This window comes from Carlito syrichta, unplaced genomic scaffold (genome assembly GCF_000164805.1).
Source record: "Carlito syrichta isolate Samal-C Ts95f unplaced genomic scaffold, Tarsius_syrichta-2.0.1 Scaffold315645, whole genome shotgun sequence".
Taxonomy (NCBI): domain Eukaryota; kingdom Metazoa; phylum Chordata; class Mammalia; order Primates; family Tarsiidae; genus Carlito; species Carlito syrichta.
The window spans coordinates 1197797-1214519 of NW_007259741.1; the positions used below are offsets into that span (position 1 = coordinate 1197797).

Sequence of the window (16723 nt, forward strand, 5' to 3'; positions counted from 1 at the left end):
TTATTCATGAGGGCTCCACTCTCTTGAAATAACACCTCCCAAAGGCCCAACTTCGTAATAATATCACCTTGGGGCTTAGGATTTCAACATATGAATTTTGGAGAGACACAAACATCCAGACCATAACAGCTGAACCATATGGTAGTTTTTCTAAGGGACCTCCATGCTTTTTTTCATAGGGGCCGCACCAATTTACATTCTCATTAATAATGTATAAGGATTTTTTTCAAGTCATTGCCAACACATTATATATATATTTTTTGATAATAGCCATTCTAATAGGTGTAAGGTAATATCTCACTGTTGTTTTGACTTGCATTTTTCTGGTGGTTGGTGATGTCGAGCACCTCTTTACATACCTGGTGTCCATTTGTATATGATCTTTGGAGAAATGTCTATTCAAGTTTTTTACTTATTTTTTATTCTTTATTTAGTGTGGGGCTATTGAGTTGTAGGAGTTCCTTATGTATTTTAAATATTAAGCTCTTATCAGCTATATGCTCTGCAAATTTTTTTTCTCATTCTATAAATCATATTTTCATCTTGTTGATTGTTTATCCTGCTGTACAGAAAACATTTTTTTATGTAATCCCGCTTATCTATTTTTGCTATTGTTGACTATGTTTTAGGGGTCATATCCATTGTCAACACTAATGCTAAAGGGCATTAAAAAATAAAAGAAAAGAAAACATTTTAAAAAGATGCATTTACCCTAGGAATATTTTCTCCTAGGAACTTTATCATTTCAGATCTTACATTTGAGTCTTTAGTTCACTTTGAGTTGACTTTTTTATATGATGTAAGATAAGAGTCCTATTTCATTATTTTGCACGTGGATATCCAGTTTTCCCAGAACCATTTATTGATGAGCCTGTTCTTTCTCCATTGCGTATTCTTGGCACCCTATTCAAAGACCAATTGGGCAAATATATACAAAAGTCTTTCTGGATTCTCTATTCTGTTCACTTAGTCTATACATTTGTTTTTATTTGAATACGATATTGTTTTGATTACTGTGGCTTATATATTATATATCTTGAAATTGGGAAACATGAGACTTCTCACTTTGTTCTATCTCAAAATTGCTTTGGTCATTTGAAGTTCTTTTGTAGTTCCGTAAAAATGTTAGAATTTTTTTCTGTTTGTGTAAAAAATACCATTGAGATTTTGATAGAGATTGCATTGAATCTTTAGATTATCTGGGTAGTATGGACATTTTAACAACACTAATTCAATACATGGACAGGGAATATCCCTTCACTTATTTTTGTATTCTTTGATTTCTTTTATCAAAATTGTATGAGGGGAGACCCCTCACCAAAATTGAATTTTTTTGGAAGACTGGCCCCTTATAGTACAGGCTTCCCACACTAGGTAAGTGTTGTAGGTACCCATCAGCATCACTGTACCAGCTAGTCTTGTTGTGAGAGGCTGCATTCGGCTTCAGTGAATTTTTCTGTGGACATTCTTTCAACGTTTGCCCATTTCAATGTGAGCAGGTGATCTATGAGTGCACCTGCTCACATTGCACTGTGTTCAGCAGTTTTTGACCAAAAATGGTGTGACCACCATGCCCCACTCTCCATATTCATACATATTCGCCGCAGGCTACACAACCTACATTTTGTTTGTTTGTTTCCCCATATTAAAAAAAAAAATCTTTAAAGGGAAATGTTTTGCTGATGTGGAGGAGGTGAAATCTAAAAACTGACAGAAGCACTAAAAGGCACCAAAACTGGCGAGTTCAGAAACTGTTTTGAGCCATGGCAAAAGTGTCTCCGTCAGTGTATTGCGTCAAATGGAGAGTACTTTGAAGGTGACTGAAATATAAACATTTAAGAATAAATACATAGTTTTTAAATAAATAAATTTCATCATTTTGGGGTTCTCTGGTGTAGTTTTCAGGGTACTAGTTTTTTGCTAGTTTTGTTAACTTTGTTCCTAAATATTTTTTTCTGGTTTGATATTCTTATAAATAAAAGTGTTTCCTTTTATGGATAGTTTGGTTTTTTTCCTTTAATTTTGTTTCTTTTTGGATAGCTTTTGTTAGTGTATAAAAATGCAGCTGATTTTTTAAATGTTGATTTTTGTATTCTGCAACTTTAATGAATGAATTCATTTATTAGTTCTAATAGCTCTTATGTAGACTCCTTAGAGATTTTCAACATGTCAACTGACGTCAACTGCAAATAAAATTCAACTTTTTCTTTCTTTTTTGGATGCCTTTTTCTCCTTGTTTAATTGCTCAGGCTAGGCCTTCCAGTAGTATGAATGATGAGAATGGGCCTCCTTATCATCTGTTCTTAAAGGAAAAGGTTTCAGATTTTTTTGTTTTCTGTTTTTCATCGATGAGTATGATGGCTACTGTGAGTTTTTTACATATGACCTTTATTGTGCTAAGGTGAATTCCTTCTATATCTAATTTGTTGAGAGTTTTTTTAAAATTATAATTTAATTAAATTTTTAAAAATTAAAATTATAATTATAGTTATAATTTTAGCATCTTTGTAGTTCTACTGCTTTACTCTCTATCTTCCAGAACTCCAGTCATATGTACTTTTGATGTACTTTGCTTGTCTTCTGTATCTGTTATCTTTTGTCAAAATGTCTTATTTCATAATTTCCTTCTGATTTTATCAGTTATTCATCTTTCTTTTTTCTATTTCTTGTATTTTCTCTATCTTGCTTTACTTCTAAATTAATTTTCATGTTTGAAATGAGTTTTTCTGTTTTATCTCTAAGCTTTCACAGTTTTTTTAAATTCTCTAATGTAATTACTTCTTAAGCAAGTTTTATTTATTTCTGATATATATTATTTTTTCATAGCTTTTACAGTTTTCTTACTTTTTTTGTTCATTTTTAATATTATATTTTAGTGTTTTCTACTTTGTTATTATATGTTTCCCTTTTACTTTCATTTTCTTCCAATATATTACTTAGCACATTTTTCTTTTTTGTTTTCTTATTGTATACTTATATAGGGCACAGCTCACTCTATATCTCTTATTTATGGTTAAATGACAAAATAGTGCCTATGTTTTTAAGTGGTTTCTGTGGAGAGAGGATATTTATCTGAAATAATATCCTTACTTCATGCTCCACTGGAATTTTCTTTGATACAGTTTTACCCCGTCAGGGAAAGACTTTTTTTTTTTTTTTAAAGTTACAGTCTCACTCTGTCACCCAGACTGGAGTGCAGTGTCAAGCTCATGACCACTGCAGCCTCCACCTGCTGGGCTCAGGTGATCCTTCCACCTCAGCCTTCCAAGTAACTGGAACCAAAGGTGCATGCCATCATGCCTAGCCAATTTTTTGATTTTTGTAGAGATAAGGTCTCACCAAGTTGCTCGGGCTGGTCTTGAACCCCTGGGTGGAGGTAATCCTCTCACTTCTGCTTCCCAAAGTGCTGAGATTACAGGTGTGAGCCACTGGGCCCAGTTGACTTCATTTTTATGAAAGGAAAAATAGTTGTGTTTTTTCTTTTTTTCCTGAGATCCTGGAATACTTAAGCTACCTTAGTATTTTAGACTTTTTTCTCATATCATTAGATGGACTCCATGGTCTATACAAAATCATCCATAAGTTGGAACTTGTATAGTCTTATCCCAGTTTACAAATTGTTTTTGTATCACCCTTTTGAGAATTATATTTTTAGATGTCATCCCTCCTATTGGGTATAAGTACTTGCTTGAAATTTCTGTGTTCTAAAATTCTTGGGATCATAAGTAATTTCTTTGTTTCTTTCTGTTATAATCATCCCACAATTGCTGTCCCACACAGAACTCAGTTATGTTTCTGCTGTTTATAGAGTTTTGAAAAACTCATTTTTATTATAGGAGTTCTGTAGATCCTTTTTCACTTGAATTGTGATGCTACTTTAAAAAGGTTTAGTTGTTTTTATTTTATAATCTGAGTTGTTCGGTTTGTTTCTATAAAGAGGTGCAGTGAGACTCAAAAAACTAAGAGAAATAGAACTCACAGGAACATTCATACTCTGTGGTAACATGTCTGATATATTTTTCAAAGCAAAATAGCAGAGTTTAGTTAATTTAAGTATATGCATAATTTATGAACCAAAATTTCACTTGATATTCACATTACAAAGAAGTATCCATATATGTCTTTCATTCCAAGATGGATCTAGTAGGGAGAAAAAAAAATATCTCATTGATTTTTTTCTGACTCTTAACCTCAGTAACAGAAAATACACATCCTTTTCATGAAATGTTCTTGAGTGTTGTCAAAAATTTTTAGTCATGAAATAATCCCCCTCTGAATTCCAAAATGGAGAAATAATAGAGAAATAATACAGATAATCCAATTTTAAAGAGAAATTAATATCAGAATAAAATGACTTTACCACCATGACATTTCTTAAAATGCTGCTAAACAATGTTTGGAGATAACAAAATAAAGTTAACAGAAATTCTACAAAAAAAAATTTAGAAAAATACAACTAATCAGAATCTACAGGCACAGCTAAAGAAGCTTTCCAAGGAAAATTCATAGTATTAAATACTTTTATCAATAGAAATGTAAAAATAAATAAAATAAGCTAGATAAACAACTGGAAAAACTTTAGAAAATAAAATGAACTAAGGAAAGCACAATTAAGAAAAATGCATTCACAAGGAAAATGAAGGAGAGGTGAGGCAAGAACAAAACTAAAACTTGCATTCATAATACCTATATCTTCTTTATATAGTTTCCATTGGCTAAACAAGTGGGTGAAGAGGTGCATGTTGAGTGCAGATATGATCAAAGATTGGCTCTTTTCTAATTGTCACATAATCCTAGTACTCTAGTGCTAGTCGCTTCAAATACAGTCAATGAATGCTAAAATAAATCCTTGGATAAACATATACATGAACAAATAACCAGTGAAAGGAGAACAGAAAATACTACAATTTTTGTAGTTTAACATTTTTTCAACAAAAGACAAATCTGTTTTAATATGCTGAACATGTTTTCTCAATAATAGGGCAACCACTTTTAAATAGATAATATGTAAACAAGTATAAACGAATTATTCAATGCCTCTATACAACACCAGTTATTCTAGGTGATAATACTATGGACATCTTTGAATTGTTGTGGATACCTTTATTGTCTAAATGTTCATACCTTAGACACAAAGAACATGCAGTAATTATTAAATTTAAAAGAATCATTTTAAATTGAGAATAAAAGTAGGAAATGTGCTGTGTAAATTGACTTTTCCTAGTTTTCAAACCAGACATGTTTGGCATATACCATTTTGTGACTCTGTATAAATGCAATTGTTGAGCTATCAGTCATGGGGCTATGTCAGAGAAGACAAGATAACCCCCTGAAAGAATCAGGAGAGCCAAAAAAAGTACCAACAATTTTTTTTAAAAATTGTAGAAATGAACAGAAAGAGCAGTGAAAATACTATTTTATTCAGCTCAATTTCTTGATAGGAAAGTTATTAGAACTAATCAGGGGCTGATCAAATTACATATGTCTAAAAAAGCCTAAGGTAGTAGTTTCGTGGAGAGCAAATAGTGTCAGATAAATTCAATTTCTTTTTATGACAAAGTGACAAGGAAGAAGATGTACATGTAATAGTTTGGAAATTGAGTCAGCTTCAGGGTGACCCACGTTACAATTTCCTCAGTGAGCTAAGAATATGACATTAGGTGGGTGCATGTACCAAGGAGAAGTGATTGGAAGTTCATTTAGTGTCAGAGTACATCGTAGATATTCTGTCTTTGCATTTGTCATGGTTCTGGTTGTGATAATTATATAAGAGTTTTCTTTTTTTTTGAAAGGTTGGAATGAAGTGTGATTCTTACTTTAAAAAGGCAGTCAGTTAAAGTGACTCGTTAATGCTTTGGAGTAGGAACATAGAAACCTGATGCCATTATTTTAATTAGAAACTATAGACTTCTACCTTTTTCCCAAATGGTTCAGTTTATTGAAGGATACTTGTCTTTAGGAAGATTATGCTATATAACTGATAAAATGGTTATAAATGACTTTGTACAAGCCATTCAGCATAGCTTTTACTCAGACATTATCCGAATAAGCAATGTAATATTACTCCAAACAGTCTCTTTTACATTCTACACAGTCCCAATAAATAGTATACTAAAAGAGTACTACCTGGAATGTTATGAGGATTTTTCTACAAGCTATGTGAAATCACTTTGGAAAAAATGTTAGTTAAAAATAGAATAACAAAAAAACCAAACTGTTAGATAAATATAGTATTTCTTTTGACGTTGGAAGTAGTCAGACTTTTAAAATAGCCATTTTAAATTACAGTATAAATTAATTTACATTAGAATTTTTGTTCTTAATAACTATCATCATCTTTTCTCTCCTCCAAAATAAAATAAGCAATGTTTTTGTTCCATAAATTTAAAAAAAACTGTCACATTCAAGTCTCAATTTAGTTAATATTTTGAAACAGTAAAACTGGACAAAAGCAAGGAAAGAAGAAATGTTTATAGATATTTTATGGTAATGATAACAATACAGTAAACATAAAGGAAATTTGTGAATTGAGTTTTTTAATAATCCTCTAAAACATTTATTTTACATAGTGGATTTAATGAAGTGACTGTAATTGTAACTATACATTCTTCCAAATTCTCATTCCTATCCTGTTAGTGCAAGCCAACATCATTTTCAGCTAGACAAATGGAAGCTACTTTCCCTATTTGCTTACTTTCTGCTGGGATTGGTTTGGCATATTACATACAATAGCTACATTATATTTATTCTTTGCTTTTACCCATAAGTATGTTTGAGCACATATATTCATTTTCTTATTGTTCATTTCCCCATTAGATTATAGATTCCATAAAAGCGGAGAAATTGTATTGTTTTCTGTTGTATCTCTGGTACCCAAAGTAGAGTTTTAAATTTTTCTTTTTTATTTCAGTAGCTTTAGGAGTACAAATCGTTTTCAGTTGCATGAATGAAATGGATAGTAATAAAGTCTGGAATTTTAGTGTATGTTTCACTTAAATAGTGTATATTGTACCCAATAGGTAATTTTTCATTTCTCACTCCACTCCCTATCCATTCCAACCCTCTGGATGCCTTTGTGGACCCATAGCTTAGCTCCTTTTTAGTGGAAACATTAGCTGTGTTTGCTTTTCTATTCCTGAGTTACTGCTTTTAGGATAATGGCCTCCACTTTCATCCAAGATGCTGCAAATTGTTCTTTTTTTGTGCCGGAGTAGTATTCCATGGTATGTATATACCACATTTTCTTTATCCACTCATGGGTACACATTTTCTTTATCCACTTAATGGGCACTTAGGTTGATTCCACATCTTTCCAGTTGTGAATTGTGCTTGATAAACATACAAGTGCAGATGTCTTTTTTATATAGTAATTCATTTTCTTATTTTCTAACCCAGTACTGAGATTGTTGGTTAAGGTGGTATATCTACTTTTAGTCCTTTGAGAAATCTCCATACTATTATCTATAGAGGTTTTGCTAATTTATGTTCCCACCAACAGTGTATAAGTGCTCTCTTTTCACTGCATCTACACCAACATCTATTGTTTTTTTGACTTTTTAATAATGGCCATTTTGATTGGGGTAAGGTGGTATCTCATTGTGGTTTTAATTTGTATTTGTCTGATAATTAATGATGTTGAGCATTTTTTCATATGTTTGTTAGCTATTTGTATAAATTAATTTAAAATGAAGTAGATAGTGTACATATTCTTTAAAAATCCATTTTGATCTCATTATCAAAGGAAACAACTGATAGTTGCTTTCAAATAGCTAGACAGAAAATTTCATGTTGATGAATATGAATGATAACATTTATAGGTTTTTTCCTTTCTGTGACCACTTTTAAATTGCTTATATGTTTGTTTGGAATGTAAAAAAATCATTCAGTTTCTCCTTACTTCTTATTTTAAATAACAGGATGATTACTATTTTAATTATTGTAATTTTCTTAGGAATAATTATGAATAAAAATAAAACATAAAACCTTAAAATATATTTTGTTCTGTTTATTGCTCTTGGGAACATTATGTTTACTTAGATATTTTAAATAGTCAAAGGACATATTCTTTCTTGTACTGTGAAGATGTTAAAATTAATTAAATGCGTCATATGTTTTACAGAAGACAGTCACTTCTACAATTATCACTTTTTCATTTGCATTGAGGTCCTTTTACATAGAGTATCAGCATTCAAATAACTTTAGCAAGATGTTGTTTCAGGCCTTTTATCAAGATTCTTCAAAATCTCATTTGAGAAGATAAATAATATAAATAATGTGAACAATCAGCATATTGATAATAACTCTTTTCTCATTTCACTTGTTTTTTCCTGTGTTTTTTTTTCAGAAATTGAAAAATTTCAAGGTTCGGATGGAAAAAAGGAAGATGAAGAAAAGAAATATCTTGATGTTATCAGCAACAAAAACATAAAGCTCTCAGAAAGAGTACTGATTCCTGTCAAACAATATCCAAAGGTATTACAATATTCTCTTTTCTCATAGAATTAAGAACAAAAATGATAAAAATAAGACTTGATACTTTATTCATTGCCTTTTATAAAATAAATACTTAAAGCTTCATTCTGTAAGCATATGCAAACACATAATACTGACATGAAGGAAGAAAAACTCTGAAAGTACAATGACAAGAGTAATTTTTACCTGAAGGCTATAGTATTTTTCTTCCATGTATGAAAGAAGCAAAATTAGATATTTTAATCACTTATTTAGCATATAACTGATTCACCACTTGCTCAAATATGCACACCCACTTGATTATGTTTTGGTTCATGTTAAAGTCTATATTTTTAGTATAAAAAGAAGTAGTGATGCTAAATATATAATATTAACCAATCAGCAAGGAATTATTATTTCTAGGAAAAAAACATAGTGTTTATTAGACTCTTGGATGATAATCTCTACTCTTCTGTATTCAAGATTCATTTAAAAATAATTTTGATTTTTTAGTGTAATAACATTTCTCTTTAAAATATGTTTTGCTAATAGATAACTGATTATAAAATACAGCATTCAGTGACATTGCTTCATCCATTACACTCATAAATTTCGGTGGATAAAAAGAGTCTTTTTTTTCCAAATAAATAAAAGAAGCTAAAATGGAAACTCAATGATTCAAGCTGATAATTTACTTTTGAAGGGTGAATCTGAAGCAAGGACCATGTAATTATCCTAATAATAAAGACTGCAGAAATAAATACGTTAGTCTACCAACTGTTTTCTAATATGACAAACTTTAGTAGTTAAAATTAACTGTAATATTTTGTTTATAACTTTCAGTTAAGGTGTTTTGGGCATGCAGTTTTGTTTTATTTTGTTGTGTTGATTTTCTTTTAAGCTACATTTTACTCTAAAAGTGCATTAAATAGGTATTTTTAAATGCTTTTTTCTTAATTTTAATTTTTAGAAATAAGGTCTTGCTATGTTGCCCAGGATGAAGTGCAGTGGTGTGATAGCTCACTACAGCCTTGAACTCCTAGGCTCAAGTGATCATCTTGCCTCAGCCATCTGAGTAGCTGCCATTATAGGCAGAAGCCACCACATCTGGCTAATTTTTAATGTATTATTTTAATAAAGACTATGGTGTTACCATGTTGCCCAGGCTGGTCTCAGACTTTTGGTCTCAAGTGATCTTTCTGCCTCAGCTTCCCAAAAGGAGAAACAAATATCTCCTTGACTGGGAGACATATGTTTTTAAAATAAATTTTCACAATAAGCTTTATAATTATGTTCTTTTGACTAGTAAATTGGGCAGTCCTGGGAATGTACATGAAAATTTTGCACAATAATGAAATATGGTAAAAACATGGTGGGATATTAAGAAAAATGTGTCTTTTTTCAAAGAACTTGATTAATCAGTTATAGTCTTGAATAGAAGGTTCCTTCTTAAATCATATATTTAAATATGATTTAACATGGTTCTGTTTCTTAGAGAACATTTGGGGAAAGCCAATGATGGACTTAATACCTCTACTAAATAAAAGGTAGCTCTATGGGTTTTGACCAAATTAAGTTAGCAAGGTATGGAATATATTTAAAATCCTGATGGCTCTTGAAGTTCCAGTATGAGTGGTTTTGTGCTGAGTATTAACAGAGTCTATATTTAATTCAAAATGATGAATACTGAACTGAATATTCTATGATGTCAAATTTTTGTGAGATTTAATTACGTAATTTATAAGAAGATACTCAAACACTGCTTATTATTATTGTAGTAAACCATGGATAGCTAGCTAATTGTTTTACCTCTCTGAATTTTAAAAATCATAGAATGCTTATGCTGAGGCTAATCTTGGAACTCACAGAACATAAAAAACTTTTATTTTACAGATGAGGTAGCTGGAAAATTGTGAATTGCTCAAGGTCATATCTTTGTTATAGATGAAAATCTTTAGTGCAGTTGCTATTATTTTAGATTCTTCACTTTTGTGAACCATTACATGTTTAACTTGACTGGTCATGCTCACATATTTGCATACTTTTTCATGTTAAATGTGGACGATTGTAAAAAATGATAGCATTTAATGATTAATGTAATAGTTTTATGGAATAATTTCAACAATTCATGCTTGAGAAAATTTACCATTTCTTTAAATGACTAATAGCCTGCCAAAGCCCTATAATTTATTTTTAAAGGGATATTCATTTCATCTAATTATTGCACATAAGAGAACTTTAGAGCCCTTTTACCAAAAAAGAGTGAAATTCTGAGAAACAGAACATAATCACTTTTCAAAGTTGAGCTACCTTGTTTTTTGTCTGTATGCTATAGCAATACAACTATAATATTTTGAAAACAAACTATTTTTATCACCATTTATCACATTTTGAAAAAAACCCATATTTTACTACAAAAATTGTGATTTTTTTTTCCTGGGATGTATATCTCCTTTTTACAAAAGTGTCAGTGAGATCAAGATCAAGTTAAGATCATCATTGCCAAACTTGAGCTGTATTTGAGGTACATTTATAGGCTGTAAATTGCATGGAGTGCTGTGATACTATGAGCTGTTGAGCAGACCACAACAGTATTTATGGACTTAAAGTTTAATCTTTTATAATAAAAAGTGAATTATCCCTCAGGGGTGGAGGGGACCACTGGAGAAAGATCAGCTTTTATACAACTTTCTCTCAGAACTGTCTCTCCCCATGATGCCTGCTATCTGTTTGAACTAGTAATTAATGTGGTGATGACACATTCCTCTCAAACAAAGGGCAACAAATAACTGTGGGAATTCTTGGGGAAATGACCTTATCTGGACTTAACTACATGACCTTTTTGGGATAGATTTTGTTTCAATTAGTCTCCAACTTCAAGTTAATTTGCTGACTTTCTTGAATACTACAAGGAATTGAAAGAAGTTTAAGAGTTTATATTATAGAAACTATAAGAAAGCTGTCCATGTTAAGAATGATTTATCTAGTTCCAGTGCTTTATATTTAATGATTTGTATTGGGGGGAAAATATGCCATATTATTGAATGATTTTAATGAAAAGTTATCTGTATTTGTTTTTATATTTTGTAATAAAATTAAGAGAGATGTATTGGGATTCATGCTAAATGAGTAGATTTTAACTATTCTTGCCAACAAAAACAGTAAAAATGATAACTATTTAGATAATGGATACCTTAATTGGCCTCCTGATAGCAGCTTTTTTACTTTGTCTATGTATCACATAGTATCATATTGTCTACCTTAATACACCAGAATGACAGAGCTTTTTTTTTTTTTTTTGCACATCCATTATTTACATTTGCAAATGTTTCAGAATCAGAACAATTATGTCTGGATAGTGAAGAAGCCTCTAAGACAGCAATATGTGTCAACATGGTTCTCCGTATTCCCAAGGTATTCCTCTAGAAGACTCTGAAGAACCAGCACTATCCTTAACCTTAATTCTTTTTCATCCACATATACTGTTTCATAGTCCAAAACACCATTATTTTGTCAATTTTAACATTTCCTACTGTTATGCATATTGTAGTTATAATCATGTCACAGTCTTTATCAGGTAGACAATGGTCACACCTCATTGTTATTGCCTGTACATGTGTTAACTTTGTCCCGGATTTCTCTGTTGAGTTGTTTGTGGTGTTGGAATGATGTGTATTGAGTTCAGCTGCAGCTGGAAATGTCTTCAACAAGATTGCATCATGATTTAGTGGTGACATGGAAAGCCATTATATATACAAAAAAGAATAAAAACATAGCTTGAGGTATAAATTTGATATTAATGAAGATCATTTTCATCCCTAGAAGAATGATAGATAATAATTCTGTATTTTCCTGTGTATCAGAACAAACAAATGTCTTATAGGAGCTAAGAAACCAAGACAACTAGTACAACCTCTGTGGAAAACAGTTTGTTCCTAAAGATCTAAAAATCAGCCTTCCATATGACCCTGCAATCCCCCTTCTGGGAATATACCTGGAGGAACTCAAATCACTCCATTAAAAAGATACCTGCACATGCATGTTTATTGCAGCATTATTCACAATAGCAAAAACATGGAATCAACCGTGTTCCCATTGAAAGAGGATTGGATAAAAAATGTAGTACATATACACAATGGACTATTACACAGCCATAAAGAAGTACAAAATTATGAACTTTGCTGCATCTTGGATGGACTTAGAGTCTGTCATACTCAGCGATCTATCACAAAAACAAAGAACTGAGTACCATATGTTCTCACTCATAAGTGGACCCTGAACAATTATCGTAATACTATAAGAAAGGGATTGTCAGTAGTGGGAAACTGCCAGGAGAGGGGGGAAGGGAACACACCTCATCAATAAAAGTACCTGATCTCAAACCAAGTGAAGTGGGAACCAAAGTAAGGCCCAAACTTTACTTACTATGACCATTTGTATACCTAACCCTGAATTGTACCCTACAACTTTAAAATGAAAATTTAGAAAAAAAAAAAAAGAGAGAAAGACACCAAGACACATAAGTAATAGAAGCTATGCAATTTTTTTTTTTTTAACTGCTAGACATGAGAAAGGAATGCCTTACCCAAGTCTAGGTAAATTGAAAGAACAATAGAGGACTGGAAAAGTGCTGTCTCTCACTTGTAAGAGTGTATCTGCTTGTTGCTTGCTATGGAACTTATTTGTTCACCTGGGCAATTCAGCCTCTCAATGCCTTTTTAAAATATCTTTTTGATGTGCTTTCAGAATTCTCTGAAATACATCAGACCTTTTCTTCAATTAAATTTGCCCCAAGGCCCGCTTTATATTTCTCGACTGGAGTTACTGCCAACTTTTTAAAGCAATATATCACCAGGCGTGTAAATCTGCCCCAAATTTGGCCTTTTTTAAAGATCAAACGCAGCCACATTCCCTTGCGATGGTTCTCAAATCAATTTCTTATGTAGATTAATGCAGAAAATTAAAGTTCCAAAATATATTTAAAACCATCTCACTTGCTCTATATTTCTTCTTACTCTGCTTGGTCCCAGAGAGAGGGGCTGCTTTCTGTGCTTGGTTGGACGTCATCTCATCTTTGGTTGCAACCTGCCATGTGTTCCCACATGACTTGTGTTTCCTTCTGTATACTTCAAAAGATAAGATACCCAAATCCAAATCCATGCTGAGTGTTATTTTTCTAACTTTTTAAGTAGTTAGCAGATCGCATAAGAATAGTTACTAAATGTGAAAACTGTGATTACATTTTCAAAACATAACCATTTACAATCTTGGAAATGCCTCTCTATCTCAATCTCTCTCTCACTTTTTTTTGTGTGTGTTTGTTTTGGTAAGTGAATTGGGTTTTCAGAAACCACTCTGTAGCTTACAAAGTAAACCTGATTTATCTTCACCAGATACTACTGCACATCATTATTTTTGTACTTTTCTAATGTAAATGGAAGAGAGGATTTTGAAGGGCTTTGTGATGTTATTTTCATTCATACCCCACTTTCCTAGTTCCTCATTTGTGAATTTAGATTTCAATTGAGAAAATGATATGACACTCAGATTCATATTTTCATGAGAAAAAAAATTTCCAAATGCTGTAGATTGCATTTTTTTTTCCAGTAGAAAGGCATGTGCAATACACGGTTTTCTAGCCAAATTTAGAAATTAGCAGTGATATTTTATCTAGTACTAGTCTTTTCCCATTATGCTTTTAAAAAAATCAGTGCCTATTCTGAATACTTCAGATATTATTTTTCATTTTGTATTTATTTCAGTTTTTGTGTCTGTATTTCATATTGACTCTTTCATTCCTAATTCTGAATGATGTACACATCTACTCTCAACCTCATTTTCTTTGAACTTAGTACACCCTAGCAACTTCCTGAAATCATACAGGTCTCTACCTTTTCTATGCCTAGAGTATCGCCAGTTTGTTTTAACTGGTTGTTTTTATTTGGCCACATGCCTCCCCTTTCTGTCTCAAACCTCAAGCTAATATTCTTTACCTCATTTGGGAGGACTGCTTTTATTTTCACATTTACCTTCAACTGAAAAGCTGAAAACAGCTTCAAAGGGATCATTGAAATGCAAGTGCCTTTTGAAATGTGTCCAACCCTGTATTCTTACTTTAGGGACTCATGAGAGCCAAAAAACATTCCATCTCATGCCCCTCTCTACAATCTTGCAATTCTTTATTTGCTTTTTGTTCTTTTGTTTGTTTTACTCAATGAGCTTTCAATCATTTTACATCCATTAGAACACAGATGGTCCTGCTATCCTTGAGAGGCCAAAAACGAAGTCTTCAAAACACCAGAAAAGAAAGATTGAACACTATTAAAATCAAGAGACATTACATCACTAATTGAATGGATTCTCATCTTATTGACTTTGAAAGGGTTCTTGAACATATGATAGCAAATGAATTTGATGTAAACTCAAATACTGTATTTTTTTAGATTAGCAAAAAAAAAAAAAGTTCTCTGTAAGGGATAAAGGAAGTAAAAATTAATGCATTTTCCCAAATAGATTTAGATCAGGGTTATTTTCATTTTTATTAAGTTAGGACCTGATAACAACCAACTTTTTGAAAAAAATTTGCATTTGTTTTGAAAAATTGCGAATGGCTTTTATTTTTCTGATGTAAGTCGATGTGAAATGAAATTTGTGTGATATATTTAGATTTGTTGCATTTATAAATAATCCTCTTTAGAATGTCACAAGGATATCACAAAAATAAAACACTAGAACAATCTATTTGTGAACACTAATACAAAAACTTTAAAATATTACCAATTTGGCTGGGTGCTTGCACTCCCAGCACATAGGGAGACTGAGGCAATAGAATTGCCTGAGTCCAGGATTTCAAGACCAGCCTGGGCAACATGGCAACACCTTGTCTCTAAAACATATGTATATATAAAATAAAATATTGCCAAATGTTGAACACTAATGTTCAGAGAAGTATCACTCGTATTATCTAAATGGTGGAAATAGTCAAACTATATTCGACATATAGATAAATGAAAAATGGCATGTGTATGCATTTATATATATATAAATATTATGTAGACTTAAAGAGCAATAAAATTCTGATATATTTTTTCAACATGGATGAATATTGAACACATTATGTACAATTTAATTTTGTACAGCAAAAAAAGATAAGCAAGACATAAAGAACAAATATATGAATTTGCTTGTATGAAATATCTAATATAGGAAAATTTATAGAGACAGAAAGTAGAATAGAAATTACAAGGGGTTGTGGGAGGAAGAAATGACAAATTATTGTTTAAAGGATACAGAGCTTTTATTTAGAATGATGAAAAAGTCCTGGAAATAGATAGTTGCACAACATTGTGAATGCACTTAATACCACTAAATTGGCACTTACAAATAGTTAAAATTGGCTAGGTGTGGTGGTGTGCACTTGGAGTCCAAACTACTGGGAAAGTTAAGATGGGAGAATTCCTTTAGTTCAGGAGTTCAAGGCCAGCCTTGGCAACATAGCAAGACCCTGTTTCTAAAAATATAATAATTAAAAAGATATGCTTTATGTCATGTACATTTTGTAATAATAAAAATGTCTAAAAATTATTAAATGTATTTCAGTAACATGCTATCAGTGTAATAATTACACACAAATTTATTTTATTTCAGGAATGCAAGGTTGGCTTGGTACTTAAAATATATATTTTTTTAATTTTCTAAATATTCTTAGTTAAAGAAGGGAATTTGATAAAATCAATTTTGCATTCCTTTAAAAATAAACATGGATTTATATAATGAGTAGATGCTTAAAACCAGCATGGAGAAATCGTTTATTCAGCAAATGGAAAGATTACTAATGAGGCATTTGGAAGGCAAAAGAAAAGGAAAACCACATCCTTTTTTGTATTTTTAAAAAATTTTGTACAGCAAAATGAATTCTAACTGGGTCTGACTAAGATGAAATGCCAGTAAATAAATAAATAAATAAATAAATAAATAAATAAATAAATGTACTGGGATGACCTAGTGGCAATTTATTTCATTAAGCTTAATTAGGGTAAGCATTTCTTAAAAAGGTGGAAGATACTGGAGCTATAAGTGAATAAATTATTTTACAACATAAATATTAAACTTTTATACATAAAAAATAATGTTGATAATTTCTAAAAATCAAAAGGCAAATACCACTCTGGTTTCTTTTCAGATAAAATAAATCTTTCACCTTTTACTAAAAAGCAAATACTAAACTTGTATGAGTATTTGAGAAATATTTTAAACACCTGATAAAAATGTA

The 16723-nt window shown here is 31.3% G+C and overlaps 1 protein-coding gene across 1 annotated transcript in view; it reads left to right on the plus strand.

Moving 5' to 3' along the window:
• The first annotated feature begins 8342 nt into the window (after positions 1–8342).
• Positions 8343–16723, plus strand: part of KHDRBS2 (KH RNA binding domain containing, signal transduction associated 2) — a 478057-nt gene continuing 469676 nt past the window's right edge. The window contains exon 1 of the mRNA XM_021706491.1: positions 8343–8472. The gene's annotated coding sequence lies outside the window, so the exon portion shown is untranslated. The remainder of the gene's footprint in view (positions 8473–16723) is intronic.